The sequence below is a fragment of the Triturus cristatus genome, chromosome 10, assembly GCF_964204655.1.
Source record: "Triturus cristatus chromosome 10, aTriCri1.1, whole genome shotgun sequence".
In the NCBI taxonomy this organism is placed as follows: Eukaryota; Metazoa; Chordata; class Amphibia; order Caudata; family Salamandridae; genus Triturus; species Triturus cristatus.
Genome location: NC_140593.1, coordinates 1,047,910,127 through 1,047,926,396, shown reverse-complemented (window position 1 = coordinate 1,047,926,396; position 16,270 = coordinate 1,047,910,127). Strand labels below are relative to the sequence as shown.

General features: G+C 46.2%; 1 protein-coding gene across 2 annotated transcripts in view; it reads right to left on the bottom strand.

Moving 5' to 3' along the window:
* LOC146796529 (actin, cytoplasmic 1-like) overlaps positions 1–16,015 on the bottom strand; it is a 95,002-nt gene extending 78,987 nt beyond the window's left edge. For both annotated transcript variants that reach the window (XM_085629145.1, XM_085629144.1), the window contains exon 1: positions 15,769–16,015. The gene's annotated coding sequence lies outside the window, so the exon portion shown is untranslated. The remainder of the gene's footprint in view (positions 1–15,768) is intronic.
* Between the last annotated feature and the right edge of the window lie 255 nt (positions 16,016–16,270).

The following is a 16,270-nucleotide window of genomic DNA, read 5'->3' as shown; positions in this document are numbered from 1 at the left end:
GCTACACACATGCCATCTCTAAGGCCTTGTGATGTGCTGGCCTCTGGATCATTCTGGACAGTTTGCGAACTTGTGGCCTCTTTCATGGTAGCCATTGGAGAATCAGACTATCACTATACCAACCGCCTCTCATGGCATTTCAGTCGGTCCAACAGAATTCACCAGCCTTGTATGTACATTCCCTGTGCTTCTTCTTGGGTTGCAAAGTCTGATGCTGATGTTAGATGGTTCTGGTAAGCAGATGACCATTTGTAGAATCTGAATCGCTTTGCTTTAGGATGCCTCTTTGCACAAGCATACACCTGGTTTATCTGCGTCTATCTGCTCCTAACCACAATGTTTTCTTGCACCTGGCTGCTACCACTCGTTGCACGTTCCATACCTAGTTGATCTCTGCCTTGCAGCACTTCTGATCGCAGCGAAATCTTGCAATTTGCTGTCGCTATTTGCTGCTCTTTCAAAACCTGGTTGTATCCGCCTTCGGCGCGATCACTCCGTATGATGTATAGCTCTATATTGCTTAGTAATGCAGTACATCTTTACAGCCTTACCAAAAGGTTCTTGGCCAGCGATGTGTAGACTTTTTTGCAAAGCTCTCATACTCTTCAAATACTTCACACTGGCTGGAGTTGCACTTTGACTCCACATATGCCAAGCGTCAATTCTGTACTTTGTCGGAGGCACACATGGCATGCGCGAGCACCGTGCCGGTTTCTTTATGGGGGGAGCTTGCGTCGCCCCCGTTTGTTTGCCATATTAAAAATGTTAAATTAACACTTTTGATACCAACTTTTTTGTTTTCCGCAGTGCGCGCCACGTCATGACCTGGGTAAAGAAGTTTTACAAGAGGGAGACGGAGCCCCTGCACCGAGCCTGTTTGTTGATTGGCAGGTGCTGGGCCTCCTTAGGGGTTAAGTGTCCATGTCGGGTTGGACAGGTGCCGTGTTCCGACCAGCCCGACATGCGCACATGAACCCTGCCAGGCTCTGCAGTGTAGGAGACCCGGGAAATGCTGCTGCAGCCCCCAACTCTCATCCAATCCTTGCGCTGCTAGAATTGCGAGGGTGGGACCGCACCTGAGGGAGGTGAGCTGCACTCCCGAAGGCAGGACGTCACGAACAGTGTTCTTCCCTGTGACGCCGGGCGAATGTTCTTCGCTGAGACGACATGAGTCAGTACAGACGATGCCTCGATATTTTTTGTACTCATGAAGGTACTGTTTGCTTTTTTTTCCATGAATTCACATTAACATACATAATGCCTCTGACTTTCTGGGAGTTTTTCTCCAGTGCGTCACAGAGTTGTACATCTTTCCCTGTGGGATAACTATGGTTTCTACGGTGTCCTGCACAGAAGGGATGCGTGCAGAAATGGCGCTGGACTGATCACTGTACACAATCTATCCCGCCCAATGCTATTTTTACCAATGCCAAACCTTCCCAATGTTCCTCATTACAACTCTTTGGGTGTCTGTGAGACCGAAAGAGACTCTGACTTCTATGGCCCTCTGAAAAGAACATGCTTTCAGGGATGCAAGAGTGAGTAAAGCGTCATCTGTAAATAGGGACCACATGGCTGTCCCCGCTGAGGGGGCAGGGTCTGTTGTAGATGGCCGCAGCTGTCCCTGTGTGGGGCAGAAGTGGGGGGAGGACATTTACAGGTGGACCACCAGACCCATACCCCCTTCCCCCTATCCAGCAACGCCACTAGAGCTGGCATCAGCAGGGCACCCCTGGGTTTATGCTCCTTGGACGTAGAGAGATCGCCCTTAACCTACTCAGGTCCTGAAATCCGACCATGAATTCCTGGAAAAGTTCATTACTCTTTTTGGGATTATAAAAATGTTAATTTATGGCAAAGAAAGACAGCATCCCGTCTCGCATGAGAGGACGGGGAAAGCAAGTCCTTTGGAGAACCACACGTGACATTTACAATGCTCCGTATTTATCTGTCATTGACCAACAAATGTGTATTTGGAAGGAGTAAAACCACGAAGATCCTTGGGAGGCAGCTTCGTGGTGGAAGAGACATTACCGACCAGAGGGGGCAGCTCTATGTGCCCTCGGGGGAGAGGGCACCGGTGGCCGGACAGACAGACACGTGCGCGTACACTCGGACAGACAGGTAGAAACATTAACAGCGGCACATACACATAAACCGAGAGACAGAAAGATAAATAGATACGCACAAAGACAGGTGAAGATACAGAGAGATAGAGGGGCATACACGCAGACAGAAAAATAGATGGACAGATGCATATACACGCACGAGTCTAATTATTACTCTCTCCGATGTCCCACTATCCCCCCTTGAGACCCAAGTCCTGGAAAAAGGTCTGGGTTTTGTACCCACTGCCCGTCTGGACAAATTCCGTCTCCATTCCGGATCACCGATTGGAGGTATCCTGGAACGTCATCGTGCATCTCTTGAGGCAACGCCCCCTTCTGCCTCGCTCCTCGAGCGCGTTTTTTTCTTTACTTTCCTTTATAAACACGCCGGCTCCCGTCTCTCACTCACCATCGGGGTCCGGTTACCGAGGGATCATATAGGTGCCGAGCGGGTGCCTAGCTGAGAGGGCGTGAGTCCGACGCCCACACACTAAAGATAAATTGTTTGGCTAATTTCGCTGTTCCTTTCAATTTTTAATTTTCGATTTCTTCCCTCTTCCCCCTTTTTTACCGTTACCGCTTAAGTGCACCACGCAGAGCACAATCATTTGTATGTCCTATGATGACAAACCCACATGACTATATCTAATCATCCCTTGATTGTCTCTCTCTTTGTTTGTCTGTGTTTTTGATACTCTCACCCAGAATAAACTCGGTTCCTCTCCATTGTGGGAGTCACTTTAATAATTTTTAAATATAATTGTTTTTTTTTCACACTTATAGCCTTAGGTTAGGGTGGGCCTTAGCGCGCCCATACCTCCGAGGTTCTCATGCCCTTCTTTGGTCCTGACGAATGCCAGTTTTAAATTGACACATAGGCAGAAACATGTTGACCATCCCTTGAGGGACCTGGCTGAACAAATTATTCAGTTTTTGCATCCTACACTTTGTTTTTATATATGTCTGTTTGGCTTTTAATAAAGTTTATTTTTTGACACAAACTAGACATTTTTAACAGTCACTTCCACCTTTCACTATATACACAACCAGCTACACAGTAATTCTGGCGTCGAAGCACACCGGGGTGGCACTCGGCCTCTCCCGGTGGGGCCCAATGATGAAGCATGTCACCAACCAGGTTGGTGAGTGACGGCTTTATTTAGAAACCTATTTGGTTTCTGCTTTTGTGCTCTACCAATGATTTCGAGGCACACTCTTTCGTTGTTTTGATTATAATGATTTTGGGGGACTAAGAGTGGCCCATATCACAGTTTTTTCCCTCACGCTCTCGTTGTTTTCAGCATATTTAGCGGCGCACAGCTGTGAGAGTCCTATCTCGCTCTCTTTTCCCAACTGTTGGATGTTTACCTAACAGTTTCCATCTTCCCTTGAGATTAAGTGACTTCACCTCTTTTATCATGGACAATTTGGGTCTCATCTACTCTGATTCAGAGGTGGACGCAATTTTGGCACGTCCTTCCCTCTTTGCAGATCCTGCCATTTCACAGGCTATCACCCATACTAGCGAATGGGAAAAACTATCTGATTTGAAGAGGAATAGAATAAGAACGATTTTGCATGGGACAATTTTGACGGAATATCTGCGCACTAACACCGCGCCAAAGGGCTTGCTAGTAACAACTGCCCCACGTATCTTCCTAGAGGACGCTACCTTTAGGAAAGAGTGGGCGATGATTGCCTGGCACTGCACACTCGACTGGCTGGTGCTAATAATTAAAACAGCAGTAAGACTTTCAGAAACACTTATGATTGAGATCAAACAGACAGAAAATCAATTCAAAACACTTTTAACAGGATACAAAAAGAAACTCGACGAAATTAATAAAGACATCACTGAGTACAAAGACAACCTGACACAGAAGTTCTCTTTCAATAAAGCCTACGCTTACGCTGACCCCACTTACATTCCACCCAATAAAAATATTTCCAACACAGACTTGTCCGACGACAATTCTTCCACGTCAAGTGGCTCCAGTAATAGTAGTTTTAAACAGAGACAAAGAGGGGGAACTAGAGGTACAGCACGACCACTGTTCCCACCATCAATGTGGCATCCCTACTCAATGCCAGGAGGAGGGATACACCAATGAACTTCCAACACACCCAGTTCCCCATGATGGGATGGAACCCAGGTCTTATGCAAGCACCCCAATATCAACACAACTCCTACCGCCCGCATTTTTTAGAAAGAGGCTGGAGAGGAAGGGGAAGAAGGAGAGGGCAGAATCAAGTTCGTTGGGAACAGGACGACCGAGTGGGCAACAATACTCGCAGCAAGTCACAACAAGCGAGCACGAGCGCCCAGGGAGTCTAATTATTAATCTCTCTGATGTCCCACTATCCCCCCTTGAGACCCAAGTCCTGGAAAAAGGTCTGGGTTTTGTACCCACTGCCTGTCTGGACAAATTCCGTCTCCATTGCGAGCTTCTTCAGAAAACTAAAACTAAAGGCTTTTTTTGAAGGAAAAGAAGAAACTGCGCTAAGCATAAACAAAGGAGACACTGACTTTAGGAACAAATATACTTTCACACCTCCTCCGCATGCCATACCGGCAGAAATCACTGCCTTTGAGCAGGCGGTCTCTCGAGAAATAGAGAACCTGGGTGAACTGAAACAATTTAAAAATCTAAGTGCCTTGGAGTTCAAGGCTCTTGACAATCTCAGACCTAATTCCTCTATCACTATAAAACCCGCCGACAAAGGCGGGGGTGTTGTGATACTAAACACAGTGGATTATGACAGTGAATGCAAACGGCTCCTGAGCAATAGGAAAAACTACCAACTGCTCACCATGGATCCTTCAGGAGAGCTCAAAACTCACATTCACAACCTTGTGAGAGAGGCAGAGACCAATGGTCATATCACGAGACACGAGGCAAATTTTCTGACTACAGGGGAGTGTGTGGTGCCCTATTTTTACCCGCTGCCCAAAATCCATAAAGACAGAACTCCCCCGCCTGGACGACCCATCGTGTCTGGCATTGGTTCCCTACTGGAACCCATGTCGCGTTTTTGCGACCACTTCTTAAAACCCCTGATCCAACAAACCCCTACCTATCTCAGGGACACCAAACACCTTCTCAATCTACTACAAGAACTACACCTGGATACTGATTCTACTATACTCGTGACTCTAGAGATAGAAAGTCTGTATACGAGTATACCCCAGGATGACACCATCAGAGTTCTGGGTGAGGCCTTGGACCACATCAACTGGGATTACCAAACACCCAAATCCTTTATCCTTGAATGTGCCACTGTAGCATTAAAATGCAATTTTTTCGAATACCAAGGGAACATCTTCTTACAAACAACGGGTACTTCGATGGGCAGCACCTTTGCCCCTAGTGTGGCGGGCCTCTACGTCCATGACTTTGAACATAGACATATCCTAGGCGCTAACAACCCTTTTTCCTCTTCCATTAGTTTTTGGAAGAGGTATATAGATGACGTTCTCCTTATATGGCAGGGCACTGAAAATGACCTCATGGCCTTCCTGGAATGGATCAATACTTTGGACCTAAACTTGAAATTCACCTACACCTGTAGTCCACAATCAGTAGTGTTTCTGGATGTGGTTATCTCGATATCTAATGGTTGTCTTACCACTAAGACTCACTACAAACCTACAGCTAGGAACAACCTCTTAGAGTTTTCAAGCTTTCACCCGAGGTCCCTAAAAGAAAATCTACCTTACGGTCAATGTCTCCGAGTGAGAAGAAATTGCAGCAACTTGGTTGATTTCCGCAAACAAGCATCCAATTTAACCACCAAACTGAAACATAGGGGTTATCCGGATAACATCCTCAACAAAGGCTACAAAAGAGCGCGGAACCAACCCAGAGAAGCCCTACTAGAGGAGTACCCAAAAGAAAAACAAGAACTACCACTGACATGTGTAACAGCCTTCAGCAGTGCGTCTAACTCTGTTAAGAAAATTGTTAACAAACATTGGAACATTCTGACCAGTAACAACCACAAGTGGGAGAAACCCCTGTTTTCTTTCAAAAGGGGACGGAGTCTCAATGACAACCTAGTACATACACGTCCATTAAACAATCTGGTGAGAGATCTTACGATCACCGAAGCGTGGGGTTTACCCAAGGTTACAGGTCATTACCCCTGCGCTGCCTGCAGTGTCTGCCATCTAACCAAACACACGAAAACCCTCAACCTTGAACAAGGAAAGCTTTGAACTCAGCGGGCCCACACCAATTGCAATTCTACAAATGTAGTTTACTTGATTACTTGTCCGTGTGGACTACGCTATGTGGGCATGACCACACGCAAAGTGAAACTGCGTGTAGGTGAGCACCGGAGCAATATCCACTATGGTCGGGTCACTACCAAACTAAGTGACCACTTCAAACAACACAATCACACCCCAAATGACCTCAGGTGGACAATAATTGAGCATGTAAAATCAGAACGTAACACTCAGAGAATCCTCTTTGAGAAAGAACAGAGGTGGGTGTACCGGCTGGACACCCACCACTTTGGTCTAAATGATAATATCCCCTGGGCATCAGTCTTGCAACACTAATTACCATCAGCCCAAATCCCTGACTGGGAGTGCGTTCCTTCAGTTTGTCTCCCCTCTACCCCTCCTTAATACCATCAAGCGATGCCTAGCATTCAATGCCAACTTAACTATATGGACACTTATCCTTGGTCCCCTTTTTCTTCTAACTAGTTTCCCTCTCCTTGTCCCTTCAGTCTCGATACTAGGACTGTGACCCTTTTTCCCTTGCACTATAAGACCCTTCCCGAATCTTTCATAGTTTTTATCCCTATTTTGGGGTTAGACTCCACCCTTCCCCCTACTTGGGGTTAAGGGTTCACACTTCGTATTAGTGACTGCAGAGGTTCCGAATGTTTCATTTTATTGAGGGGCGTTCAGGCTGCTTCAGCAGCACTGTTTCTTTAGTTTCCCTCGCACCTGATATTTTCACTGGTGTGAAGTGCACTTTGCTGCCCCCAGCCTCGAACACGTAACCCTCGTCCATGTTCAGAATATTAGCCTCACCCATTTCTTTTGCGCAACCACTTAGTGGAGCCTTTCCACCAATCAGCTCAGATTGGCACTTTTATCGGCTCCATGCGCTCCTTCATTTTAACGGGCGAATCCCTTTTTCTACAGATAGGGGTTTGCGTAGTATGTGGCGCTCGGTGCTAAGCATTCTGTATCCATGACAACGAGCCCTTTTGGGTCCCTATCCATGATTGGGAATAGAACGCCCAAGCGTGTTTGGTCAGACAGCGCGATTCCGGATCACCAATTGGAGGTGTCCTGGAACGTCATCGCGCATCATGTGAGGCAACTCTACCCCCTTCTGCCTCGCTCCTCGTGCGTGTTTTTTTCTTTACTTTCCTTTATAAACACACCTGCTCCCCTCTCTCACTCACCATCGGGGTCCGGTTACCGAGGGATCATATAGGTGCCGAGCGGGTGCCTAGCTGAGCGGGCGTGAGTCCGACGCCCACACACTAAAGATAAGTTGTTTGGCTAATTTCGCTGTTCCTTTCAATTTTTATTTTCGATTTCTTCCCTCTTCCCCCTTTTTTACCATTACCGCTTAAGTGCACCACGCAGAGCACAATCATTTGTATGTCCTATGATGACAAACCCACATGACTATATCTAATCATCCCTTGTTTGTCTCTCTCTTTGTTTGTCTGTGTTTTTGATACTCTCACCCAGAATAAACTCGGTTCCTCTCCATTGTGGGAGTCACCTTAATAATTTTTAAATATAATTGTTTTGTTTTTTTCACACTTATAGCCTTAGGTTAGGGTGGGCCTTAGCGCGCCCATGCCTCCGAGGTTCTCATGCCCTTCTTTGGTCCTGACGAATGCCAGTTTTAAATTAACACATAGGCAGAAACATGTTAACCATCCCTTGAGGGACCTGGCTGAACAAATTATTCAGTTTTTGCGTCCTACACTTTGTTTTTATATATGTCTGTTTGGCTTTTAATAAAGTTAATTTTTTGACACAAACTAGACATTTTTAACAATCACTTCCACCTTTCACTATATACACAACCAGCTACACAGTAATTCTGGCGTCGAAGCACACCGGGGTGGCACTCGGCCTCTCCCGGTGGGGCCCAATGATGAAGCATGTCACCAACCAGGTTGGTGAGTGACGGCTTTACTTAGAAACCTATTTGGTTTCTGCTTTTGTGCTCTACCAATGATTTCGAGGCACACTCTTTCGTTGTTTTGATTATAATGATTTTGGGGGACTAAGAGTGGCCCATATCGCTGTTTTTTCCCTCACTCTCTCGTTGTTTTCAGCATATTTAGCAGCGCACAGCTGTGAGAGTCCTATCTCGCTCTCTTTTCCCAACTGTTGGATGTTTACCTAACAGTTTCTATCTTCCCTTGAGATTAAGTGACTTCACCTCTTTTTATCATGGACAATTTGGGTCTCATCTACTCTGATTCCAAGGTGGACGCAATTTTGGCACGTCCTTCCCTCTTTGCAGATCCTGCCATTTCACAGGCTATCACCCATACTAGCGAATGGGAAAAACTATCTGATTTGAAGAGGAATAGAATAAGAACGATTTTGCATGGGACAATTTTGACGGAATATCTGCGCACTAACACCGCGCCAAAGGTCTTGCTAGTAACAAATACCCCACGTATCTTCCTAGAGGACGCTACCTTTAGGAAAGGCTGGGCGATGAATGCCTGGCACTGCACACGCGACTGGCTGGTGCTAATAATTAAAACAGCAGTAAGACTTTCAGAAACACTTATGATTGAGATCAAACAGACAGAAAATCAATTCAAAACAACTTTAACAGGATACAAAAAGAAACTCGACGAAATTAATAAAGACATCACTGAGTACAAAGACAACCTGACACAGGCCAAAATAACAAAGTTCCAGAAAGACCTAAGAAGTTCTCTTTCAATAAAGCCTACGCTTACGCAGACCCCACTTACATTCCACCCAATACAAATATTTCCAACACAGACTTGTCCGACGACAATTCTTCCACGTCAAGTGGCTCCAGTAATAGTAGTTTTAAACAGAGACAAAGAGGGGGAACTAGAGGTACAGCACGACCACTGTTCCCACCACCAATGTGGCATCCCTACTCAATGCCAGGAGGAGGGATACACCCAATGAACTTCCAACACCCCCAGTTCCCCATGATGGGATGGAACCCAGGTCTTATGCAAGCACCCCATTACCAACACAACTCCTACCGCCCACCTTTTTTAGAAAGGGGCTGGAGAGGAAGGGGAAGAAGGAGAGAGCAGAATCAAGTTTGTTGGGAACAGGACGACCGAGTGGGCAACAATACTCGCAGCAAGTCACAACAAGCGAGCACGAGCGCCCAGGGAGTCTAATTATTAATCTCTCCAATGTCCCACTATCCCCCCTTGAGACCCAAGTCCTGGAAAAAGGTCTGATTTTTGTACCCACTGCCCGTCTGGACAAATTCCGTCTCCATTGCGAGCTTGCAAGCTTCTTCAGAAAACTAAAACTAAAGGCTTTTTTTGAAGGAAAAGAAGAAACTGCGCTAAGCATAAACAAAGAAGACACTGACTTTAGGAACAAATCTACGTTCACACCTCCTCCGCATGACATACCGGCAGAAATCACTGCCTTTGAGCAGGCGGTCTCTCGAGAAATAGAGAACCTGGGTGAACTGAAACAATTTAAAAATCTAAGTGCCTTGGAGTTCAAGGCTCTTGACAATCTCAGACCTAATTCCTCTATCACTATAAAACCCGCCGACAAAGGCGGGGGTGTTGTGATACTAAACACAGTGGATTATGACAGTGAATGCAAACGGCTCCTGAGCAATAGGAAAAACTACCAACTGCTCACCATGGATCCTTCAGGAGAGCTCAAAACTCACATTCACAACCTTGTGAGAGAGGCAGAGACCAATGGTCATATCACGAGACACGAGGCAAATTTTCTGACTACAGGGGAGTGTGTGGTGCCCTATTTTTACCCGCTGCCCAAAATCCATAAAGACAGAACTCCCCCGCCTGGACGACCCATCGTGTCTGGCATTGGTTCCCTACTGGAACCCCTGTCGCGTTTTTGCGACCACTTCTTAAAACCCCTGATCCAACAAACCCCTACCTATCTCAGGGACACCAAACACCTTCTCAATCTACTACAAGAACTACACCTGGATACTGATTCTACTATACTCGTGACTCTAGAGATAGAAAGTCTGTATACGAGTATACCCCAGGATGACACCATCAGAGTTCTGGGTGAGGCCTTGGACCACATCAACTGGGATTACCAAACACCCAAATCCTTTATCCTTGAATGTGCCACTGTAGCATTAAAATGCAATTTTTTCGAATACCAAGGGAACATCTTCTTACAAACAACGGGTACTTCGATGGGCAGCACCTTTGCCCCTAGTGTGGCGGGCCTCTACGTCCATGACTTTGAACATAGACATATCCTAGGCGCTAACAACCCTTTTTCCTCTTCCATTAGTTTTTGGAAGAGGTATATAGATGACGTTCTCCTTATATGGCAGGGCACTGAAAATGACCTCATGGCCTTCCTGGAATGGATCAATACTTTGGACCTAAACTTGAAATTCACCTACACCTGTAGTCCACAATCAGTAGTGTTTCTGGATGTGGTTATCTCGCTATCTAATGGTTGTCTTACCACTAAGACTCACTACAAACCTACAGCTAGGAACAACCTCTTAGAGTTTTCAAGCTTTCACCCGAGGTCCCTAAAAGAAAATCTACCTTATGGTCAACATGGTAAGAAGAAATTGCAGCAACCTGGTTGATTTCCGCAAACAAGCATCCGATTTAACCACCAAACTGAAACATAGGGGTTATCCGGATAACATCCTCAACAAAGGCTACAAAAGAGCGCGGAACCAACCCAGAGAAGCCCTACTAGAGGAATACCCAAAAGAAAAACAAGAACTACCACTGACATGTGTAACAACCTTAAGCAGTGCGTCTAACTCTGTTAAGAAAATTGTTAACAAACATTGGAACATTCTGACCAGTAACAACCACAAGTGGGAGAAACCCCTGTTTTCTTTCAAAAGGGGACGGAGTCTCAAAGACAACCTAGTACATACACGTCCATTAAACAATCCGGTGAGAGATCTTACGATCACCGAAGCGTGGGGTTTAGCCAAGGTTACAGGTCATTACCCCTGCGCTGCCTGCAGTGTCTGCCATCTAACCAAACACACGAAAACCCTCAACCTTGAACAAGGAAAGATTTGGACTCAGCGGGTCCACACCAATTGCAATTCTACAAACGTTGTTTACTTGATTACTTGTCCGAGTGGACTACGCTATGTGGGCATGACCACACGCAAAGTGAAACTGCGTGTAGGTGAGCACCGGAGCAATATCCGCTGTGGTCGGGTCACTATCAAGCTAAGTGACCACTTCAAACAACACAATCACACCCCAAATGACCTCAGGTGGACAATAATTGAGCATGTACAATTAGAATGTAACACTCAGGGAATCCTCTTTGAGAAAGAACCAAGGTGGGTGTACCGGCTGGACACCCACCACTTTGGTCTAAATGATAATATCCCCTGGGCATCAGTCTTGCAACACTAATTACTGACTGGGAATGCGTTCCTTCAGTTTGTCTCCCCTCTACCTCTCCTTAATACCATCAAGCGATGCCTAGCATTCAATGCCAACTTAACTATATGGACACTTATCCTTGGTCCCCTTTTTCTTCTAACTAGTTTCCCTCTCCTTGTCCCTTCAGTCTCTATACTAGGACTGTGACCCTTTTTCCCTTGCACTATAAGACCCTTCCGGAATCTTTCGTAGTTTTTATCCCTATTTTTGGGTTAGACTCCACCATTCCCCCTACTTGGGGTTAAGGGTTCACACTTCGTATTAGTGACTGCAGAGGTTCCGAATGTTTCATTTTATTGAGGGGCGCTCAGGCTGCTTCAGCAGCCCTGTTTCTTTAGTTTCCCTCGCACCTGATATTTTCACTGGTGTGAAGTGCACTTTGCTGCCCCCAGTTCGAACACGTAACCCTCGTCCGTGTTCAGAATATTAGCCTCACCCATTCCTTTTGTGCAACCACTTAGTGGAGCCTTTCCACCAATCAGCTCAGATTGGCACTTTCATCGGCTCCATGCGCTCCTTCATTTTAACGGGCGAACCCCTTTTTCTACAGATAGGGGTTTACGTAGTATTTGGCTCTCTGTGCTAAGCATTCCGTATCCATGACAACGAGCCCTTTTGGGTCCCTATCCCTGATTGAGAATAGAGCGCCCAAGCGTGTTTGGTCAGACAGCGCGATTCCGGATAACCGATTGGGGGTGTCCTGGAACGTCATCGCGCATCACGTGAGGCAACGCCCCCTTCTGCCTCGCTCGCGTTTTTTTCTTTACTTTCCTTTATAAACATGCCGGCTCCCCTCTCTCACTCACCATCGGGTCCGGTTACCGAGGGATCATATAGGTGCCGAGCGGGTGCCTAGCTGAGCGGGCGTGAGTCCGATGCCCACACACTAAAGATAAGTTGTTTGGCTAATTTCGCTGTTCCTTTCAATTTTCGATTTCTTCCCTCTTACCCCTTCCCCCCCCCTTTTTAGGTCTCGGCTAGCGAAGGCTGCGCTTGCGCAGTCTCGCTCGCGAGATTTAATGTTTTAGGAGCGGGGCTTTAACCCGCCCCTTTTTTTTCCCTCTTCTCCATTGGCTGGCCTCTTAAATGCTGGTCAGCCATTGGGGAAGAGCTTTGTCTCTCCAAACAAGCCCCGCCTTTTTCAGATTCGGGGCGTGTTTTTTCGATTCTTTCGGTCCTCTGGAATGTAAACATTCCAGCCAATGGCAAGAGGAGAGAAAGAAAAACACACCCCGAATCCGAAAACGCCGCTGCGTTTCTCCGAGGCATTTCTGCTTGATCTCGGAGAAAGGCAGCAGTGTTCATGGCTTAGCTTAGGGAATTTGTGATGTTTCGGGTTTTTCCATGCCTATTCTATTAACGCGGCCTTTTACCGCTATAATAGTGCGTCGTCTTGCCCGATTCAAAGTCCAGTTAACTGCAGTTGTATTTAATTAATATTTAGATCATGAAAGTTGTTCTAGAATGTTGAATGCGAAAAAGATGCTCGCCAAATAACATGCAAACGTCAGCCTGCGAATAACATATTGGCTGAATGAGATGCTGTCAGCATTACTTAATAAGGTGGGAAATAAGATGCTAATTTCTGCTCGGCCACCGGGTGGTGCAATACACACATTTGTGAGTCTGGCACATTTCATGTTCCAGTTTGCAAAATATTTAATCCTGAATCGAAGAGCACTCACTAGCTTGTGTCGTGGAGCTGTTGTTGCACTCGTGCCACCCATAGCAGCCCTGGTCCGGATGCGAGTTTACACTGCAACCCGTCAACGCATCTCGCGAGAACCGCTCTTCCTGTCGCTGCCCGCACAGCTCTCGCGAGATCAGCCCGGACCCATCATGGCGGAAGGTATTGCTTGCTTGTTCAGTGTGCGCCAGAGCCGGGTTTCAGGGGGTGGTGAGAGGGTGCCTGTGGTCCTGTACATGCACCCAACCTCCTGGGGTCACCCGCGTACCATTCCACAGGTGAGCGGCTGGGTTAAAAGCCAACTATTTTACGTGTACTAGTCCACGCCCTGCTGAGGCTGGAGCCGGCTAAGCTGTCATCTCATAAATAGTGCTGCTGAAATTTGTTATCGATATGTCTCTCTCCCAACTTTTACACTTGTGCTTGCATCCTCTCTCCCAGCAAAATACAACTACTTTGCCTTCAGCAAAACCTGAACTTGCCAGTTACAAACCCTGTAGTCTCAGGAGAAGATAGTATGGCTTTATTCTTCGTGGTCCACATTCCGATATTACTATATTTTTGTAAAATCCAAGAGGCATGTTTTGCCTCTGGCAGAATAAACATTGCAGCGTCTCTCACAACAGACTTGTGCACAATGTTTCAGTTGTTTTCGCGTGGCCTTTATTACCTAGGAGGATCACTAAGTGTATTTTTCTAAAACTGTATACTTATGATTGATGTTTAATGTTCTTTCTAGAGAGAGATCGGAGTTTTGTCTAGTGGAAGTTTTGACTCCTGGAAAGGTAGCACATAGGGTTAATGTGCCTGCAGCAAAGAACATGTACCATGCAGATCACAAAGTGCACATAATGTAAATAGGTCAGTGGGCAACTGCGTGTGTGTGTGTAGGTGGCTCTATTTGTGTGTGGGTTGCTCTATGTGAGTGGCTTTGTGGGTGGCTCTGTGTGTGGGTGGCTTTGTGTGTGTGGGTGGCTTTGTGTGTGTGGGTGCAAATGCAATAGGTCTCGCATTTGAGAGTGATTAAGCTATTGACATTGTAAATAACAATGCCGTTTCTTTAAATGTTTTAAAAACAAAAACATAAACAAAAATAATGTCATGAGCAATGCCAATAGCTCTAACTTTAACAATGCCGAGACCGTTGCATTGTAAATGCTTGTTCCTTCTGCTTTTTCTATCTCTAGGGTGTGGCAAAGTAGCTTCCACCCCCCTCCCGTGACCCATGGTGTAGATCCTGACTACACCCCATGTGAGACCCTATTTTCATTTATGTATTCAGTGCCCGCAACACTATGTTTTTACAGCGTATAGTGTTTTCACCACATAGGCTAGTGGTTAACACTAATGACCGTCCGGGGCCTTCTATAACCTTTATCTATTTTTGTGTTTAGGGATCGCATTTGTTGTGTGGTTTGCATTTCTTCTGTCCTCACAGCAGCACAGATGGTCAGCGTTACTGCTTAAGTGCACCACGCAGAGCACAATCATTTGTATGTCCTATGATGACAAACCCACATGACTATATCTAATCATCCCTTGTTTGTCTCTCTCTTTGTTTGTCTGTGTACTTGATACTCTCACCCAGAATAAACTCGGTTCCTCTTCATTGTGGGAGTCACCTTAATAATTTTTAAATATGAAAATGTTTTCTTTTTTTCCCACTTATAGCCTCAGGTTAGGGTGGACCTTAGCGCGCCCATACCGCCGAGGTTCTCACGCCCTTCTTTGGTCCTGGCGAATGCCAGTTTTAAATTAACACATAGGCAGAAACATGTTGACCATCCCTTGAGGGAGCTGGCTGAACAATTTATTCAGTTTTTGCGTCCTACACTTAGTTTTTATATATGTCTGTTTGGCTTTTAATAAAGTTTATTTTTTGACACAAACTAGACATCCCCCTCCCCCCAACTATTCGTGCTGCCTCACGCCATCCGCATTCCTGTCCCGTGGAGGGCACCAGCCCCACCCACCTCTGTATTAATGTGCTCGTCACAGAGACCAGGTTGGACTCCTATTATGTGCGTGGGCGCAGGGAGGCAAAATGAAGGAGAGGTCAAAGGAACAAGTACGTGTTTTTGGGTGAATGACGTCATGCAATCTTATAAATTCGGCCCTAAATTCATAGACTCCCCTACTAGTGATGCAGCGGATTCCAGTTGGGGTTTTCGAAGTTATACCTCTGATTTTACTGAGCGCCCTTTTGGGCACTCTAAAATACGACTGACATTGGCTGTGTAACATAAAATACAGCTTGCCCCGCCCCTCGACACATTAAGGACCCCAGGGGAGCGAGGACAGGTAGACCCGATGACCCCATACCTCGGGAGAGGAGGCTGAGCAGAGCCGAGGGGCGGAGCATGGAGCCAGGGGCCGTCCCGCTGCTGCTGTGCAGAGAATGCAGCCGGTGGAGACCCCGGGGGTTGTGAAGTTCAGCTCGGTGGCACCTTACCAGCGATCACAACCCCACTGCCGTCCAACAGTGCCATGGAGGCTCATCTTCTCTATTTTGAGTTTTCACCACAGTTCATTACCTCATCTTCCTGCTTCAATTTTCACACTGCTTCCTGTTTCGCAACTCGGTCTCTACCAACAACACAGTGCACAAAATTGCCTAAGCCAAGGTTTATTATGTTTAGGGGTTTATCTTTGGGAATTAAAGCAGACACTGCCAGCTATTGATTGGAAACACCACAGACATATGTATTTGTTTTATTCATTCATTCTAAATTTGTATGCACTACTGTTTTAAAAGAACACTCCTTTTGTGCCATGTTGTGTGCTTTCAACATGTTTCAAAATATACCAACAAACAGGGTATGGA